An 18,530-nucleotide genomic window follows, 5' to 3' on the forward strand; every position below is an offset into this window, starting at 1 on the left:
ATGAATAACCCACCATGCTGATCTGCATCTCGGATACCCTCCCCCCGTCAGTTTCCTTTCAATACGGACTGTTCAGCTGCACTTGTCTGCCAACCCACTGGGGAGCATCCTGTTACCAGCAACAACAACTTCTCCAGTTGTGTGACTTCAGCTCCCGAGTTCCCTCATCAAACATTCTGTTCCTCTCACCGGCTGAAACAGGTCCAAGAGATTTTGTGGGGGAGAACTGCTGAGGGCTTGGCCATGAAATTCAGGGCCAGGTCCCTGAAAAAGAAAATGTCTTCTAAGTGTAAATTCCACCCACTTCCACCAGGAATCTCTGTTTAACATTGATTCTCGTGGTGTGGGTGCAGTCAGAAGATTGTGTAGTAACTCTTCTTGTTCTTAATACATTTTCCTGCAAAGGCAATCTCAGTCTGTGCCTCTATGGAGAATATCTGTCCACTGACGGGTGTTTCTCAGTCCCTGTCTCTCAGAGGGATATCTGTCCACTGACCGGTGTCTCTCATTCTCTCTCGCTGGGATTCTGTGTGTCTCAGTTTACACAAACTGTTCATCGCTGAAATTGATGGATCGAGCAGAGTGTGACAGATCTTTAATCCGGATCTGGTCACGGCCGCTGACCTGCCGCCTGTTGCAGAGACAAACATCTTATGGGGAATTGAAATCGCTGCTGTGGGTGGGGACAGGAAGCTGCGCCTCTGGTTTCAGTGTGTGAGAGCCTGTTCAAACCGCGGCTCCCTCTCTCACTCACAGCCCACGTCCCTATTTAAACAGCGCTCACTGCGGCTCCGGACAAAGCCGGCCTGAGCTGCAGTAGCCGATCTCAAAAGTGTCCAAGTCCGGCTCAGTGCTCAGGGCGATGGGGGTCGTTCCTTATCTCTGTCTCCTCCTGTCTTGTCTGGCAGGTGGGTGTCCCGCGGCTTGTCGCCCAACCGCGACCGGCTGTTTCTCGGAGGATTTGCGAATCTCTACCCGTGTAACATTTTATTAATTTCTGCTCTGTTTTATTGACAGGAGTGCGGTCCGACATCGTGCTGACACAGCCCGAGTCAGCGGTGGTAAAGCCCGGGCAGTCCCACAGACTGACCTGTGCGGTCAGTGGGTTCAGCCTCAGCAGCAGTAGCATACACTGGGTGAAACAGGTCTCCGGGAAAGGGCTGGAGTGGTTGTTATGGCATCATACTGGAAGTACCAAGTACTACGCGCCAGGAGTCCAGAGCCGGGTCACTGTTTCCATGGACAGCAGCAACTTTTATCTGTAAATGAACAACCTGAGACTGGACGACACGGCCACCTATTACTGTGCGAGAGGCACAGTAAGAGAGACCGGGACTGGACCGGGACAAAAACCCAGCGAGAGCGCCTGCCCTTCGGGCGCTGAGGGAAAGGACAGCAGTGATCGCCACAGCTGTATCCCGGTCGTTCGGGGCCACATCCACTCGTCCACGCAATGGAAGGCGGGTTGTCAGCGGGGATTCCCGAGAAGAGATGCTGGACGGATGGACCGAGGGGCTCAGCGGATCACTTCAGAGGGGAGCTCCGAGCCAAGCGCCGTGAGTGGGAATGGGGTCACCGATCGACCTGGTCAGGTGTTGGTCCGTCGTCTCACGTGACAGTAAATGGTGTGGCTATGAGGAACATTAATGATCAGAGACACTTTGGTATTCCAGTGCGGTTTCACTGAGGAGTGACTGTGCTGGGAGACAGTGAGGGGGACGGAGGTTATTGTACGGCGGTGTATCACTGTGACGGTGACTACAGTATTATTGACTACTGGGGCGGAGGAACCTCGCTGACAGTGACTTCAGGTAAGACCAACTTCTCAATTGTATCTTCACGCACTAGTATTTTATTTATTTACGGTTTTGGCGAATTCGGCGATTCACCTGAAATCAGTGAGATATTTAGCGCAAGTACAGGAATCTCCCCGAACCGGCGGGTTTCTCTGGAGCCCAGTAACAGTACAAGGGTACATACCCCACCCACCAGTGAACTGTCCACAGACCGGGAACAGGCTCAGGGGAATGGGGTCGGATCTTGTCACCAGACTGTGCCTTGACACCGGCCGATTGTGCTGAGTGAGCTCAGTGTTTGGTTCGAGTCTGGTTTCTGATCCTCAGCACCAACTGAAGCCACGTTCAGGAGCTGCGCGTTTCAGTGCAGTTGAACTTGTTCCCTGTCAGTGACAACAATGGATCTGTTCAGTGTCCAGTTATTGGGATCGGGTTTTACTGTCGGCTGCTTTCATGTTGAAGGCAATGGGATTAAGATAATCTAAGGGAATGGTGTACACATGTATGATCTGGTTGATGGCTCAATATCCCCAGGGTACAGTCGGTGTCAGTCCCATCATGTAATGTCCGGCCTGAGGTCCGTCCCGCGATACAGCAAAAGTATCGGCGATATCCCAGGATTAATTGATGGGATTAATGTTTTAGTTTTATTCCCAGATGGGTGAGGAGTTGGGGTACGGTGGGGAAGAATTTTGGGGTTGGGAAGGCAGTGGGGAAGTCGTGCAGGAAAGGTATGGCCGGGAATTGAAATCACAATTCCTTCACACATTCCGGGCAGCCTTTCATTGGTGGGTGGGGGAGTGGGGAGTGGTGCAGGTGGGGTGGGGAGGGAAGCGTTCAAGTCAATAATGTGTAATAGGGGAGTATTTAAGGGAAGGTTTGTGATCTGGAACACACTGCCTGAATGATGGTGGTGGCTAATAGTGAGTGTAGAGAGGGAAAAGGAGGAGGTCCGCCTTTTGTGGGGATACAGGGAAGAGCAGAGAGACCAATGGGTTTATTGGGTTTGCTCAGCTAAAGGGAAGCACAGACACTATCGGATGAATGGCCTCACTCTCTGCTCTGTCATTCAATGGAATCAGTATTTATCTTGTAAATCTGGGAAATTCTTCCTCAAAGGGATTCCATCAATCACCTCAGGGTACACAGAGCATGAATTAAATGCAGATTACAGTTTCCATGTCCTAGAAAAACCTACAGCACACAATGATGTGTCAAACATGTACATAATTTAGAAAATACCTAGGGTTACCCTCTGTTTTTCTAAGCTCCATGTACCTATCCAGGAGTCTCTTAAAAGACCCTATCATATCTACCTCCACCACCATTGCTGGCAGTCAATTCCATGCACCCACCACTCTCTGCGAAAAAAGCTTACCCCTGACATCTCCTCTGTACCTACTTCCAAGCACGTTAAAACTGTGTCCTCTCATGTTAACCATTTCAGACCTGGGAAAAAGCCTCTCGATATCCACATGATCAATGCCTCTCATCATCTTATATACCTCTATCAAGTCACCTCTCATCCTACGATGCTCCGAGGAGAAAACGCCAAATTCACTCAACCTATTCCAGGCAGCCACGGATTAGATACAAAGATCTTTCTGCACTGTCCCATCCCTCCAGGACAGGGGCAGCAGAGGTTAGACACAGAGTGAAGCTTCCCCCAACCTGTCCCATCACACACTCACGGGACACGGGTTTAACTTTACTGTTCAAATGAACTGCTTATTTTCAGTTCACAGACAGAGCAACTGCTCTAATTTCTTGCCCTCCTCCATCCCCCGACTGGGTTTGTTTAACAAGTGCTTTCCTACATTAACCAGTGTTGCTGGTGATTCAGTAAAAGTGGTTGTGAGATAAAGTGCTGACATTTACTGAACACCTTTCATGGTGTTCCCGAGCTCTTCACAGGCAATGAAGTAGTTTCAAAGTTCAGCCCTGTTGTAGAGTCGGGAATGTGGAGCCACCCTGCACACAGCAGAATCCACAAACTGCAAGGCGAGAACGATCAGACAGTCTGTTCTGGTGATGTTGTTGAAGGAGAAATATTGTCCAGGACACCGTGAACATAGTGATCCAATGGACAGGCACAAGGTGGATTCGGAGTGATGGGAAACAAGGCAGTACATCAAAGCAGATGAGTAGTGCAGAGGGATGGATGAACAGTCCACGGATACCACCACAACAAAACTGACAAATTTAAACTCAGTTCATAATAATCTGCAACAGATTTGGATCTGTGGTCTGATTTCTAACATCTTAACAATTGTATTGTTTTTAAATCTAGTCATTAGTAACGATGACCCTTCAGTTTTACTGATGTCCCTTGCGAAGGAGAGCTCTCATCCTTACCCTTCGAGCCTATTTAGGACTCCTGACCCATCAATGTGTTTGTTTCCAAATGCCTCTGAATGGCAGCTCAGATGTGTAATTCATTCAGACTTTACCGGCAAAGCCCAGATCCCAAAAATGAATATATAAATAAATTTGCCTATCTGTTGTTCTAACTACTTACTACAATACAGACTAAAATCAGAACGAATCTTCCCTGATCTGCTGATTCACTATCGATCATTTTAGACAAATACCCAGCGCCCTGTGACCCATGCAGATCCAGTTCCCCTCTTCACCCCAGCACCCTGTGACCCACCCAGATCCAGTTCCCATCTTCACCCCAGCACCCTGTGACCCACCCAGGTCCAGTTCCCCTCTTCACCCCAGCACCCTGCTGTCAGTTTGATAGGTGTTTTTATGAAGACCCAGAAGAACAATGATCCAGACAGAACTGTACTTACCACCTGCTGGTCCGGGGATGTAAAAGATCCTCAGCTGCAAATCTCACCGACTGACATTATTGTGCCTCCTGCACTGCCAACACTGAGCAGCTCAGGGAACATCTGTGGGGTGAGAAACAGAGTTAATGTTTCACATCAGTGACCTTTCACCAGACTCTGTCAGTCTGATTTCTGGCAACTACGCTGTTTCTGGTTTTATTTTACTGTATTTATTTTAATGAAAACTATTTGTTTTTCATTGACTTCTCCAACCCCAGAACATCGCAGAGCCTTTCCCAACCCAGCAAGTACTTCTGCAGTGTGTCACTTCATATGGGTGACTAAACATCCAACTTGTCTGCAACTTGTTCACACAAACTGAACTACAACATGACAATCTAGTCTGTTTGGGTGATGTTGGAAGGGAATGGTCACTCTTAGCGTACAATTCCTAAAGCTCCCCACCACTGGGAAATCCTCATTTGATGTCTCAAAGTTCAAAGTAAAATTTATTATCGGAATACATACATGTCATCACATACAACCCTCAGATTCATTTTCTTGTGGGCATACTCAGCAAATCTATAGAATCGTAACTGTAAACAGGATCAATGAAACAGCAAGAGCACAGAAGACAATAAACTGTTGAAATGCAACCCTAAATAAACAGCAATAAATAATAAGAGCATGAAATAACAAGATAGAGTCCATAAAGTGAGATCATTGATTGTGGGCACATCTCAATAGATGAATATAAGTATCCTCTTTTGTTGAAGAGCCTGATGGTTGAGGGGTAGTAACTGTTCCTAAACCTGGTGGTGTGAGTTCTGAGGCTCGTGGTCCTTCTGCCCTGATGACAGCAGTGAGAAAAGAGCCTGGCCTGGGTGGTGAGGATCTTTCATGATAGATGCTGCTTTCTTATGACAGCATTTCATGTAGATGTGCTCAGTGGTTGGGAAGGCTTTACCCATTATGTACTGAGCTGAATCCATGATCTCTTGTAGAATTTTCCATTCAAAGGCATTGGTGTTCCCATACCAGGCCATAATGCAGCCAGTCAATACACTTTCCACTACACATCTATAGAAGTTTATCAAGGTTTTCGACATCATGTCAAATCTCTGCAGACTCCTGAGGAGAAGTAGAGGCACTGTCCTGTTTCCTCTGCAATTACATTTATATGCTGGGCCCAGGACAGGTCCTCTGAGATAGTGACACCCAGGAATTCAAAGTTACTGACTGTGCAGTAGATGAACAGATAGACACAAATTACTGATGATCATCCTGATGGTCCCAGGCCTTTGGTCCCGTAACTCCCTTGTTGTCAGGGGTTGACGCTGATAAACAGCAGTGAGGTTCCTCAGACCACAGCTGACCATCCCTTTCCCCAGCTGCTGAGTATGAGGGAAGCTGACGATGCTGTGGTTTGAATGGTGCTGGCTGTAGCTGGCATTTCCAAAGTGAACCATTCACCAGTCTTCAGTCACTTACACTGGAGTAGTCTCACAGTTCCACAGACCACTGTACTCCGGGATTTACTGAGTGACAGATGCCACTGGAACTGTCACCACACTCCACCACATGACACGTGGCCTTGCTGGAGTTCCCAGGATTAAACTGTGGATTCCACCTCAGTGATTCCCTCACAGACTAGACTTGTCAAAGGATCACAGTCACCATTCCTCTGACTGTGATTCTTGGCCTGGTGTGTCGGGAAGTTATTTGGGTTGTAATTTCCACAGGAGAATTTAGTTGAAATTCTTTCTCAGTTACACGTCTTTAATTTTGAGGCAGTATCAGATGCATTTTGTAGCATCAAAGATGCAGAGGGACTTTGGAGTCCTCATGCAAAACTCCCGGAGGTTAATTTACAGGTTGAGTCCGTGGTAAAGAATGCAAATGCAATGTTGGCATCCATTTCAAGGGGAATAGAATATAAAAGCAAGGAAATAATGCTGAGCCTTTATAAGACACTAGTCAGACCACACTTAGAGTATCGTCAAGTGTTTTGGGCTCCATATCTCAGAAAGGATGTGCTGTTATTGGAGAGAGTCCAGAGGAGTTCACGAGGATCATTCCGGGAATGAAGGGGTTAACATATCGGCACATTTGGCAGCTTTGAGCCTGTACTCACTGGAATTTAGAAGAATGTAGGGGAATCTCATTGAAACCTACCGAATGTTGAAGGGACTGGATCAGGTGGATATGGAGAGGATGTTTCATATGATGGGGATATCCAGAACGAGACAGCACAGCCTGAAAATTGAGGGGTGACCCCTAAGAATGGAAGTAACGAGGAACTTTTTCAGTCAGCGCAGTCTGTGGAATGCTCTGCCACAGACTGTGGTGGAAGCCAGGTCCATGCGTGTATTTAAGGTGGAATTTGATCATTTCTTGGTCGGTCAGGGTATCACAGGATATGGCGAGAAGGCAAGTGTACGGGGTTCAGTGGGATCCGGGATCAGCCATGATGGAATGGTGGAGCAGACTCAATGGGCTGAATGGCCTAATTCTGCTCCTATGTCTTACAGTCTTATGGTCTGACGGTAGTCTGTTCAGTTGAATTTCAGAAGCAGAGACCATTAGACACTTACCACTATATCACACAGATGGTGTTGGAGACAAGGTACAGATATCCACACAAGGGTTACTTCAGACTCAACATCAATACTGAACAAATCATAGTTATTCAAATAAACTACTGCTAAATGTTTACTTTTTCTGCAAACTCCAGCAATCTGGTGCTAATAGACTTCTAAGAATCAGGAATTATATTTGGGGAAGAGACAAGGTAAAACTTTGATATTTTGTCTGAAATCCAACACATGGGACATTGGATGACTGTCTCAGTATGGCTGTGGGTGGGTTGTTGGGTCACACTTGTGACTGTGTGTTCAAACCTCCACTGTGAGACTGATCCATAGCCTCCGAGCTCAGTGACACAGATTCCCAGCTGGGTGTTGAAATGGTGAGAGTTTAGTTTAATAGGGTGTATAATTTTGGAAATTACTGGTTTATAAACAGTACTGTGCAAAAATCTTGTGCACATGTATATTGCTAGTGTGCTAAAACTTTTTCATAATAACATATTTATCAATGTGGAGCAGAGAGTGAGTTTGTAAATCTGGCGAGAGCAAAGGATGTTGGGAATGGTGAGGGTGGAGCACCGCGGGAAGGGCAGACACTCCCAACACTGAGAAGGACAGGTGACAGAGAAGGAATGGCAGGGGCAGGGCTCGGCATGGGTGCAGACACTCCCAACACTGAGACAACAGGCAAGGTCATTTGATTCCAAACTATTGGTTTATTGATCTTTCCAGAATGTCTCTCTGATGCTTCCCACTCGCTCCCATTTCCCACTCTCAGTCCACAATAGAGACCCACATCAGAATCAGGTTTATCCTCACTCCCATCTGTCATGAAATTTGTTTTTGTTTAGTGGCAGAGGTTCAGTGCAATACATAAAGTTACTACTGTGTGTGTTGGGGCGGGGGGGGGGGGTAGTCCAGCTATGCGGCTAAGACTTCAGCACAGTACTGTAGTAATTGTAGTGGATAACATGTCTCCTTCTTTGTCTGCCAGTAATGCATTTATTTACAGAAACTTCTGTGAATTTCTTTCCATTTCAGATGTCAAGTCCATACCATCAGTCTACATCACTCCTTCCTGTAACACAGAATCTGACCAAAAGATCAGTCTCCTCTGTCTGGTCAAGGACTATCAGCCTGAGAGCATCAGTCAGACATGGTCCACTAACAGTGGGGACATCACCACTGGAATCAAGAAATACCCGGCAGTGTTGGGGCAAAATTCAAAGTACACGATGAGCAGCTTGCTCGAAGTCTCTGCGGCAGACTGGAAGAAGAATAAACTCTACTCCTGCAAGGCGGGGAGTGTGACAGCAGAGTTCCAGAAACCTCAATGTTAGTATGAGACATAATTTTCTCTGAAAAGCTGCATTGATCTCAGAGCATAAATCTGGAGTAGGAACCTTTGCCAGATAATGTTGGGCACAGCAATTAGCTCCTTTAATCTACTCTTACAACAGCAGTACTACCCCTCACCAAAATGACATTGAGAAAAAATAAGGAATTGAAATGGGGGAAAGGTCCTCCTGAACTCACTGAAACTCAGTATTAGTGGAGGGTGGAGGAAACAACTTGCGCTGATCTGCCTCCATTGTATCCACTCCTTTCGGGAGCCTCTCCACCACCCCCTCCCACTAAACCATCCCTACAGATCAGCTCCTGTACACATACAGAGACCACTGGCCCATCGTGCCCCTGCACACAGAACAACAATTTAAACTTTACCCCACTCCTCCTGCACTTTCCCCTCCCACCCTGCAGCTGCCCCCTCTTCTGGTAAAAGCAATCCCTTGTGAATGTGATGAAGAAATCCACTCCATTGCCCTTCTTTAACCATCTTCTCACAGATCTGAACAAGCCTTTGCAGTTACAATGAATTAATTTCCTCCTGTCCTTCTGTTCTGTTCTTCTTTCTCATTGAAAGTAAAATTGTGTTTCCCAAACTTGCCAGTGGAAACAGTCCCACACCATGTACTCCTGCTCACAGGAGCTGGTATCAGTCATTCTCCATTAAACAATTAGATCATGGCAGGTCTGCACCTCAACCCCATGACCCACCTCTCTGCATTATCATAGCACAGTGGGACACACTGCTGGGAGACCCAAGTTATACACCCAGCCCTCCCACTCACTGGTGTGAGCCATCAGATCATCAGATCAGCTGTAAATTAACAGCATGCTTCAGAGGGCTGGAATTGGGGAACTTGCCCGACATAAAGGAGAATAAAGTCCAAAACATGGGCAAAGCAATCATGTACTGACAGATATTAAATGTGTTACAGCTCCGAAGCTCAGCTCCCTTGTTCCATCCTGGGAGGCAATCCACAGTCAAGCAAATGCTGTCCTGGGCTGTGTGATATCTGGATTCTCTCCTGACAATGTTAAAGTATCCTGGAAAAAAGCTGGATCTGCCCAAGAAGGCATCGTTCTCCCTTCCACTCCAAGATCTGATGGTGGATTTGAAACAATCTCTTAACTGACAGTGCCTGTGCAGGAATGGACCAAGAAACAGAAATATACTCGTGAAGTAAATCACGCAGCTTCCGGTTTCAGTGGTCAGGTCAACATGACGTATCAAGAGGGTGAGTGATGTCTGAAGAAAAACTAATTTACTTACAGAACTAAACTTCTTAACTGATACTCCCACACAATTCCTGTCCCTACTGTCAATCTTGTTGAGTGATATACAGATGACCTTTGCACTTTGAATCAACTCATATCACCAGCAGCTTTAACCCCATCTACTGGGCAGGAAAGGTGTAAGATTAGGTCACCTGTCCATTCTGTCTCAATAATTTTAGTTGTCTCTGTATGTAGTTAGAATGAAAATAAGTTAATGAGCAAAGCTCACATCTTATGCTTTACCATCCCGAGAAAATCTCCCCTTTCCCTTTCACTGTGCTCTCAGTGTCAGTTCCTCAAGAAGACGTTTTTTTTCTGGTGGGGATGTCGAGAACTAGAGGGCAAAGCCTCAAAGCCAAAGGAGAAAATTTTTCACCAGATAGTGGTAAACTTTTGGAATGCTCTGCCACAGACTATGGTGGAGGCCAAGTCTGTACTTATATTTAAGGCAGAAGTTGATCCTTGCCCGATCTGTCAAGGAATATGGTGACAAGGCAGGTGTATGGGGTTGAGTGAGATCCGGGATCAGCTATGATGGAATGGCATAGCAGACTTGATGGGCAGAATGGCCTAGTTCTGCTCCTATGCCTCATAGTCATAAAAAATATCTCTGCAATTTTGTATTTGCTTCAGTCTCCAGAGTCTGTTTCCAGTGTTTCCTGAGAGACTCTTCTGTCGATTGTCCACTCACTGAAATGTAGGTGGCTGGATTATTTTTGAATTGATGCCCAATCCTCGAGTTAATGTTGTGACCTTGTGTCCTCAGATCCTCAACCAGGTTCAGAGAGCACATGCATTTATCAAGGCTGACATAACCTCATCCTGATAGGATGCAATATAAAGAGGATAGAGAGTGGGAATATGTGGGGATCCCCTTTTTCCCAGCACTGGAAAAGAGATGAAAATATCTAACACTTAAATCTATGAATTTTCCATTTCCAGGTGGAAAATGTCCCGGCTGTTTTTCGGAGCCTGTGCCATTGTTCTTTATCCAGAGTAATCTCAATGCAACATTCTCCGATGGTTCTACCCAACAGTATCATTGTTCAGCAGGAAAGTGTGAAGTAAAGTGATTGGCTGTGTATACAACTATTCGTTGAATTTTATTACAATCCATTTACTGGATTCCAAACCTGCCTCTGGTATCCATTGGGATTGAAGTTTAACAGAGAGAGAAGAAAACACGTGATTCAAACTGACTACCTCTACCCTCCACATTTCAGTTCAACTTTCCATTCCCCTTGTGGTAACCTAGTTCAATTTGACTTCCTCTTCCCATTCTGACATGTCTGTCCGTGGCCTCCTCTACTGCCATGGTGAGGCTAAAGTCAGGTCGGAGGAGCAACACCTCAAATTCCATCCAGATATCTGCCAATCTGCTGGTAGAAATACTTTGTCCTGACGAAGGATCTCGACCCGAAACATCGACTGTACTTCTTCCCATAGATGCTGCCTGGCCTGCTGCATTCCACCAGCATTTTCTGTGTGTTGCTTGAATTTCCAGCATTTGCAGATTTTCTCGTGTTTGTGGCATAAATACTTATTTTGGCAAATTCCTGTAATCTCCCCCTGCTCCTTTTTTCTCCCTTTTTTTTTCTATTCCCCACGCTAGATACCCTCTCATCCCTTCACCTCCTCACCTGCCCATCATCTCCATTTGGTCGCTCCCCCCCCCCCCCACCATCACCTGCATTTTCCTCTATAGTCCATTGTCCTGTCAGATTCCTTCTGTTTTAGCCAATTACAGTTTGTAACTCTTCCAATTACCCCTACCAGCTTCTTAATTCATACCCCCTCCCCCATCCACACACTTTCCCCCTCACCTGGTCTCACCTCTCATCTGACAATGTATTCCTCCCTACTCCACCCACCTTCTTATTCTGTCTTCTGCCCACTTCCTTTCCAGTACCAGTGAAATCTCTCGGCCCAAAATATCGACTGTTTATTTCCATCCACAGATGCTGCCTGACTTGCCGAGTTCCTCCAGCACTTTGTGTGTGTTGTTCAAGATTTCCAGCATCTGTAGAATCTCTTGTGTTTCTGGTTGTCCATACACTCATTCATTTGTGTACATTGTTGCTTCAGTGTGACTCAGATCCCAATTCCAGTTTCCTTGGCCAGACTCCCTCCTGTCTGACTCCAGTCAACAAGAACTGGAACCTGTTTTTCACCCAGTGGCTATGAGGCACGAGGTGATGAAGGTGAACGGGGCTGAATTTCCAAATTGACTCAGTCAAAGGATGGATGACCCTTTGATAAAGTTGGGCACAAGACAAGTTGGTGAGACAAGACACAGGGGTCTAACCAGTCTCCTGCCCAATCTGACATGCTTTGTGTGTAAATCCTGGATCAGACAAATTGCTAAAGTTACATTGATCCACGTGCCAGACGTTGAATTCAGTCCAAGAGGGAAGCTCAGTAATCCTAAGGAATGTCAGAAAGGAGAATGTTTTGTGAGAATTACCCAAGCATTGAAAGAATTATATGCTATTTGTGGAATAACACCAGCATTCAGAAACAAGGGAAGTGATCCTGACTGTCAGGTTTTATGAGGGGATTGCATTTCCCAGGAACTGCTGAACATCAAGACCGTGCTGATATGGGACATAACTGAGAAACCTGCAGAAAACATGTTTAGCAACATCACAGTGCTGATTAAACTAAGATTCACAATTCAGTGACCCTTCAGTGTACACCTAGGTTTGCATATTTGTGATATTACATGACAACAATGATCATCTAGACTACCTCCATGGACTTCATGGCAATCACACAAAACTGACACTAACCCAGAGGACAGGTGACACAAAACTTGATCAAAGAGCTGTTGTATTCACTTATCATCTCCTCCCAATCACTGATCACTCTGGAACTGAAAAACTTGCTACCTCATTCCTGATGGTGATTAAGGTTCAGCCGTATTGCTGCAGGTCTGGAGTCACATATCAGACATACCAGACGAGATTTCTTCCCAGAAGGTACAATAGCAAATAACACTGCAAATACCCAGTAGTGAGTGAGCAGAGTTGAAAGAATATGAAGTTTTCTGAAGTTTGTGTGGGTGGTGAAGTTTGCGGAGATGGGGAGGGGCACAGCCACTGTGAGACTGGAATGTCGGGATGTGAAGTTATTAAACTGAGTGAATCCCAGGCTCAGCCCAGATGGAGAAAGAGATTCTCATTGATTCACAGTGCTCGTTGTTACTACTCAATGGCACTGAGTCTCCGGGCAAAGAATATACTGAGCTGTGTCTCTGCTGAGAAATCTGCATGCTTCTCTGTCTCACAGAGCTCCGTCTCACAGTGAACCGATTTGTACAGTTATTAGAAAGGAATTCGAAACCTAGTTAGCACATCCTTTATTCTGATTTTCTTTTTCTCAATCAAAACGTACAGGAATATGGGACACGTGACTCAGCCTTGGGTGTTTCTGTTATTCCGTTTGCATTAAATGCAGCTGTCAAGTACTGATGATCTGCCTGGACCTAACACAACCAATGGAAATATCTCCAGTAAGATTCTGAGCATTTCCATTTCTAACCCACAGAATTATCTGTCTTTATTCAAAATCCCGACATTGAAGAGATGTGGATCGACAAGTCTGCTACTGTGAAGTGCACGGTTCTCTGTACAGATCCCGAAGATATCCACATCTCTTGGCACGTGGGCGGGAAGGAGAAAACTAAAGGAATTCGCACCCACCCAGCGGAGAGGGACGGTTCCCGATACAGAGTGCTCAGTGAACTCCAGATCAGTGTGGAGGAGTGGTTCAGTGGGGTGGAGTACGAGTGCTCAGCTCAGGAATCTCCTTCATCTTCCCCAGTGTCAGCACGGACCAATAGTACCAAAGGTGGGCAAGAGACCAGCGATTAAATGGCCAGCATTAGTTACCTGAGTCAAAATGTTTGACATTTCCTTTGTTTTCTTGTCTACTCCAGTCGAGATAAGAAGTCCCAAGGTCAGACTGCTGCCTCCACCTCAGGAAGAGACCAAGAATTGGAAAGCAGCCACACTGGAGTGTGTGGTGTCTGGATTCTACCCGGACCAAATAAATGTCACCTGGGAGAAAGGCAGCACCATGATCATCTCCAACATCAGCGTTACACCAACCACTCTGCAGCAGGGGTGGACCTTCAGTGCCAGACACTTCCTGACCATGAGTTTACAGGAGTGGAAGACAGAATCAGTCTTCAGCTGTACAGTGATTCATCCCCCCTCCAACACCCGTATCAAGAAGCAAGTGAAGAACGTCCAAGGTAGGGTCCTGGGACTCACCCCATTATTGAAACTGTTTACATTGTGCTATGAATTCAAGGTCAACACAAAATCATGGTGCAGCTCTGGTTCAGTTATGTGAGTGAACTGATAAAGTTCAAAGTACAAAGTACATTTATTATCAAAGTATGTGCACCATATACAACCTTGAGATTCTCTTCTTCCAGGCAGTCACAAAACAAAGAAACACAATAGAACTCAGAGTCAAACATCCAATGTGTGAAAAAAACCAATTGTGCAAACAATAAAAAAATTCAAACAAACAATCCACAGAACCTGAACCGTGGAGCCCCCTGAAGTAAATCCACAGCCACGTTGCCAGTTCAGCACTGCAACCGGTGCAGGAGACCAATGGCTGCAGGCCACGGCCGTGGAGCCAGGCTCAGTGCTGAGGTGAGTGCCGATGGCTGCAGGCCGCAGCTGCAGAGTCAGTTCAGTGCTGAGGCGAGTGAAGCCTCATCGAGAAGTGAGCTGAATACCGGTTTGTCCATTGACTCAGCCTCAATGCCTTCATCTTTTTCATCTCTCTTGGCACTTAAATCGGCCAATCTTCGGTTTGTTCTCCGCTCTAAACCAACATGGTCCAGAACTTTCACCATAGAAATAATTGCATCCCCAAAAATACTTTCATAACTTGAGAGGAATCTGGATCATTTCACTGGACAGGCACTCTGGAGATCCCTGATACTTGTTTTCAAAATGCTGTCTGCCTCTGCCTTTGAACATAATCCCAGCCTCCGATCAGTGCCTCAGTTGTGACTGAATTTCCAGCAGAGCAGCTCTCCCTCTGCTCCTGTGTGGGAATAGTCAGCCTGGACAAGGGGGTGTAGAGGTCCCTGGAGGGCGGCCTGAACACACTACATTCTGACAAAGCAGCAGAAAATTTTAGTTACACTTAGAGAAAAAAAGTATTTTTTAGCATTTGTGACAAAAACTAAATGTTTCTGATACTTAAATTTTGAAATATCAAGTGTATTTTCTGAAATATCTTCACATGAAATTTTGCTCCGTTTCCCATTCTACAAATACACTCTGAAATGCTTTTTTTTCTGTACTTGTTTTAGTAAGTGACCGATAACAGTTTAAGTGACCATGAAACTTCAAAAATAATGTAAGGGCCAATCTTGTTCATTTACATTCCCTCAGGGTATTTACCCTGTTTGCTCAATAGGGGAGATCCCTTTCTTCACCAATGTAGATAGATCTCATCTCATCTTGATGGGACTGGTAGATCATTGACAAGGGATGAACAGGGAACATTGGTCTTGTCAGTGACAAACTCGACCATTGGGGAATGGTGAAATAATGATTGTGACATTTCTCCCAGCTACCCGACCCTTGGTCACTTTAAGCAAACCTCCCTTTGAAGAGATTTGGACAAAGAGGACAGCAAACATTCTTTGTGAGGTGGTTCACAGTGAATTACAGGGATTCAGTGTAAGCTGACAGGTGGACGGAAGGAAGAGGGAAGATGGGGTGAGGACTCAGGGTCCGGACAGCAACGGAGGTGAAGACATGATCACCAGCAGACTGACAGTCCCTGCTGCAGAGTGGAACAGTGGGGCTGCGTACTCGTGTGTGATAGAGGACAAGAGTTTGCCAACACCAGTGAAGAAATCCATCAGGAAGGACACAGGTACGTGTGGACAGAATTCAGTGTGAATCTGATCTTGGCAATTTGACAGATTTATCAGCATCCAGCACTGTGATAGGCTATAGAAAATGAGAACAGGAGCAGGTCACTGGGTCTCTCAATCTGCTCAACCACTCAATCTGGTCTCAGCTGATCATCCAAATTCAATCCCTGTTCCTGTTTTCTCTGGATATCCTTTGACCTATTCACCTGAAGAAGTATATACAACCCATTCTTGAATATATTAGATGATAAGTCTTCAAGTGCTTTCTGTGGGAGAGAGTTCCACAGGTTCTCACTCCCTCTCACACATACACAGCTTAGACTGCCACCCCTGCTCCAGGGGAGATGGAACAAACAGCACAGGATGATGCAAGTCCAGGGGCTGAGTTCCACTTTCTGTCGAGTTGCTGAGTTCAGCGACTTCAATTGATTAAACTGAATAGACCAACCTCGCTGGAAGTTGTGAAGTACAGCAGGTTGAAGATTTTCACTCCACAAATCCCAATGATGAGCAGAAAGAGAAAAGCCTTTAGTTTCAGATAAAGGGAAGACTCTCAGATTTAGAAATTGTTCATGTTGATGCAAGACCAGAATGTGTTGGGTAAGTAGGGAATTAATGGAAGATTCATTCTAACTGAGATTCTCTCTGTTCCAGGTGGTGTTGTGACTCGTCCTCAGGTCTACCTCCTCCCCGCTTCATCGGATGAGGTAGACACCGATCAGACTGTGACCTTGATGTGTCTGATCACCAAGTTCTCTCCCGTAGAGATCTATGTGGCCTGGATGGCCAATGGCACCCTTCTGAAGACAGGGTTTGTGAACCAGCCGGTGACCAAGGACTCCAGAAATGGCTGGAACACAATGACCAGTCAGCTGAAGGTTTCTCCTGAGGAGTGGAATAGCGGCACCACTTTCTCCTGTGTGGTGGGTCACGAGTCGCTCACAATCAACCTGTTCCGCTGCATCAATAAATCTCACAGCAAACCCACCCTGGTCAATGTCTCACTTGTTCTGACTGGTAGTTTTAAATCTTGTGTGTAATACTGTGCGATTCAATCCATGAAACCCCAGTTTTGTTAGTTTTATGATTATTAATTATTAGAGCGGGTTACTTAACTGACTAAAACATGTTTAAAATCTGGACCTTTTAAAATAATTAAGAATAAAATTAAACTACAAACATAATTCACCACAAATCTCTGAGTTACTGGGTACATTCTCAGACCTTCTTCTGCCACATTTGAATGGATTTTAACCCTGGTGGGACTGCACAATGTATTATCTCTTTGTATGTGTCAATATACCGATCCAAGTTCTATAAATGTGATGTTAAAATGTTCTGGTTGTGATTTTTGGAGATGGGTAATTAGGAACCTTCAACATGAGATGTGGTAAATGATCCACACTCAGGGAGAAATAGATGTCTTTGTATTTATGGTGTCTAAATCCTTCCTCAACTGGGTGCCCCACTGATCAGCTGTCAACTAATCATCTGAGTAATTAGAACCTACGGCCATCTGACAAAGAGGTGAGAGTGCAAACCACTGACCAGACATCATATCAGTGTCAAAGATGTCAAATCACTGTTTGAGGGCTCCTTGTCCCCACTAACATTGCTGCTCCTCATCTGGTGCCTGTGTGTCACTAACTAAATGAAACGTATCATTGTTGGGAACTATTCTGTTGCAATGGCGCTGTTAAACATCTGTCTGTCAGGGCAGATGGTTTGCATCTGTGCTGAAGGGGGAACTAATATCCTAATGGGAAAGTTTGCTAATACTGCATGGGCTGGGAGGAGGGTGGGTTAAGCTAAAGTTGCAGGGGATTGGAACCGACGTCTCAGAACAGATCGTGGAGACGTTGTGGAGACAGATGTTGTTAGACCTTAGACAAAGTCAGGAATCAAAAAGTTGAACATGGTGTGAGTAATGGTCTGAGCTGCATATATTACAATACAAGAAGTATTGTAGGAAAGGCAGATGAGGTTGGGGCAGAGATCAACGCATGGAATTATGATATTGTCGCCATTAGTGAGACGTATTGCAGGAGAGGCAGCTCAGTATTCTGGTTCTGTTGTTTTAGATGTGTCAGTTTGGGAGGGATTAAAGGGGGAGGGATGGCGTTACTAGTCAGGGAAATTGTCACAGCAGTGATCAGTCAGGGAAGATTGGAGAACTCCTCTATTGAGGCTTTATGGGTGGAACTGAGGCATAAGAAAGGTATGACCATGTAAATGAGGCTATATTAAAGACCACTCAGCAGTCTGTGGGATTTAGAGGTACAAATTATTGGGAGATCACAGACTATTGCAAGAAACATAAGGTTGCGATAGTAGATGACATCAACTTTCCACATATTGACTTGGACTCCCAGACTACAAAAAGGGATAAAGTTTGAGAAATGTATACCAGAAAGTTTCCTTAATCAGTACATAGAAGACCCAATGAGAGTGTGTGCAATACTTGATCAATTATTAGGGAATGAGACATGGCAGGACACAGAAGATTGTGTACGGGAACACTTTGCATCTACTGATCATGGTGCCATTAATTTCACAGTAAATACAGAAAAAGATAGGTCTGGTTCACAAATTCAGATTATAAGCTGGAGAAAGGCCAATTTTGATGGTATCAGAAAGGATTTGGCAAGTGTGGATGGATTGGGACAGGCTGTTCTCTGGCAAAGGTGTACTTGGCAAGTGGGAGGCGTTCAAAAGTGAAATTGTGGGAATGTAAAGCTTGTATGCCTGTCAGAAAAAAAGGCAAGGATGACAGGTTTAGGAAACCTTGGTTTTCAAGAGATATTGGGTCCCTGGTTAAGAAGTACAAGGAAGTGAA

At 45.5% G+C, this 18,530-nt stretch overlaps 1 pseudogene; it reads left to right on the plus strand.

The window, feature by feature from the left end:
* The first annotated feature begins 810 nt into the window (after window positions 1-810).
* On the plus strand, window positions 811-16,831 carry LOC134352734 (Ig heavy chain C region-like; annotated as a pseudogene).
* Window positions 16,832-18,530: the final 1,699 nt, after the last annotated feature.

This window comes from Mobula hypostoma, chromosome 10 (genome assembly GCF_963921235.1).
Source record: "Mobula hypostoma chromosome 10, sMobHyp1.1, whole genome shotgun sequence".
NCBI classification, from domain to species: Eukaryota; Metazoa; Chordata; class Chondrichthyes; order Myliobatiformes; family Myliobatidae; genus Mobula; species Mobula hypostoma.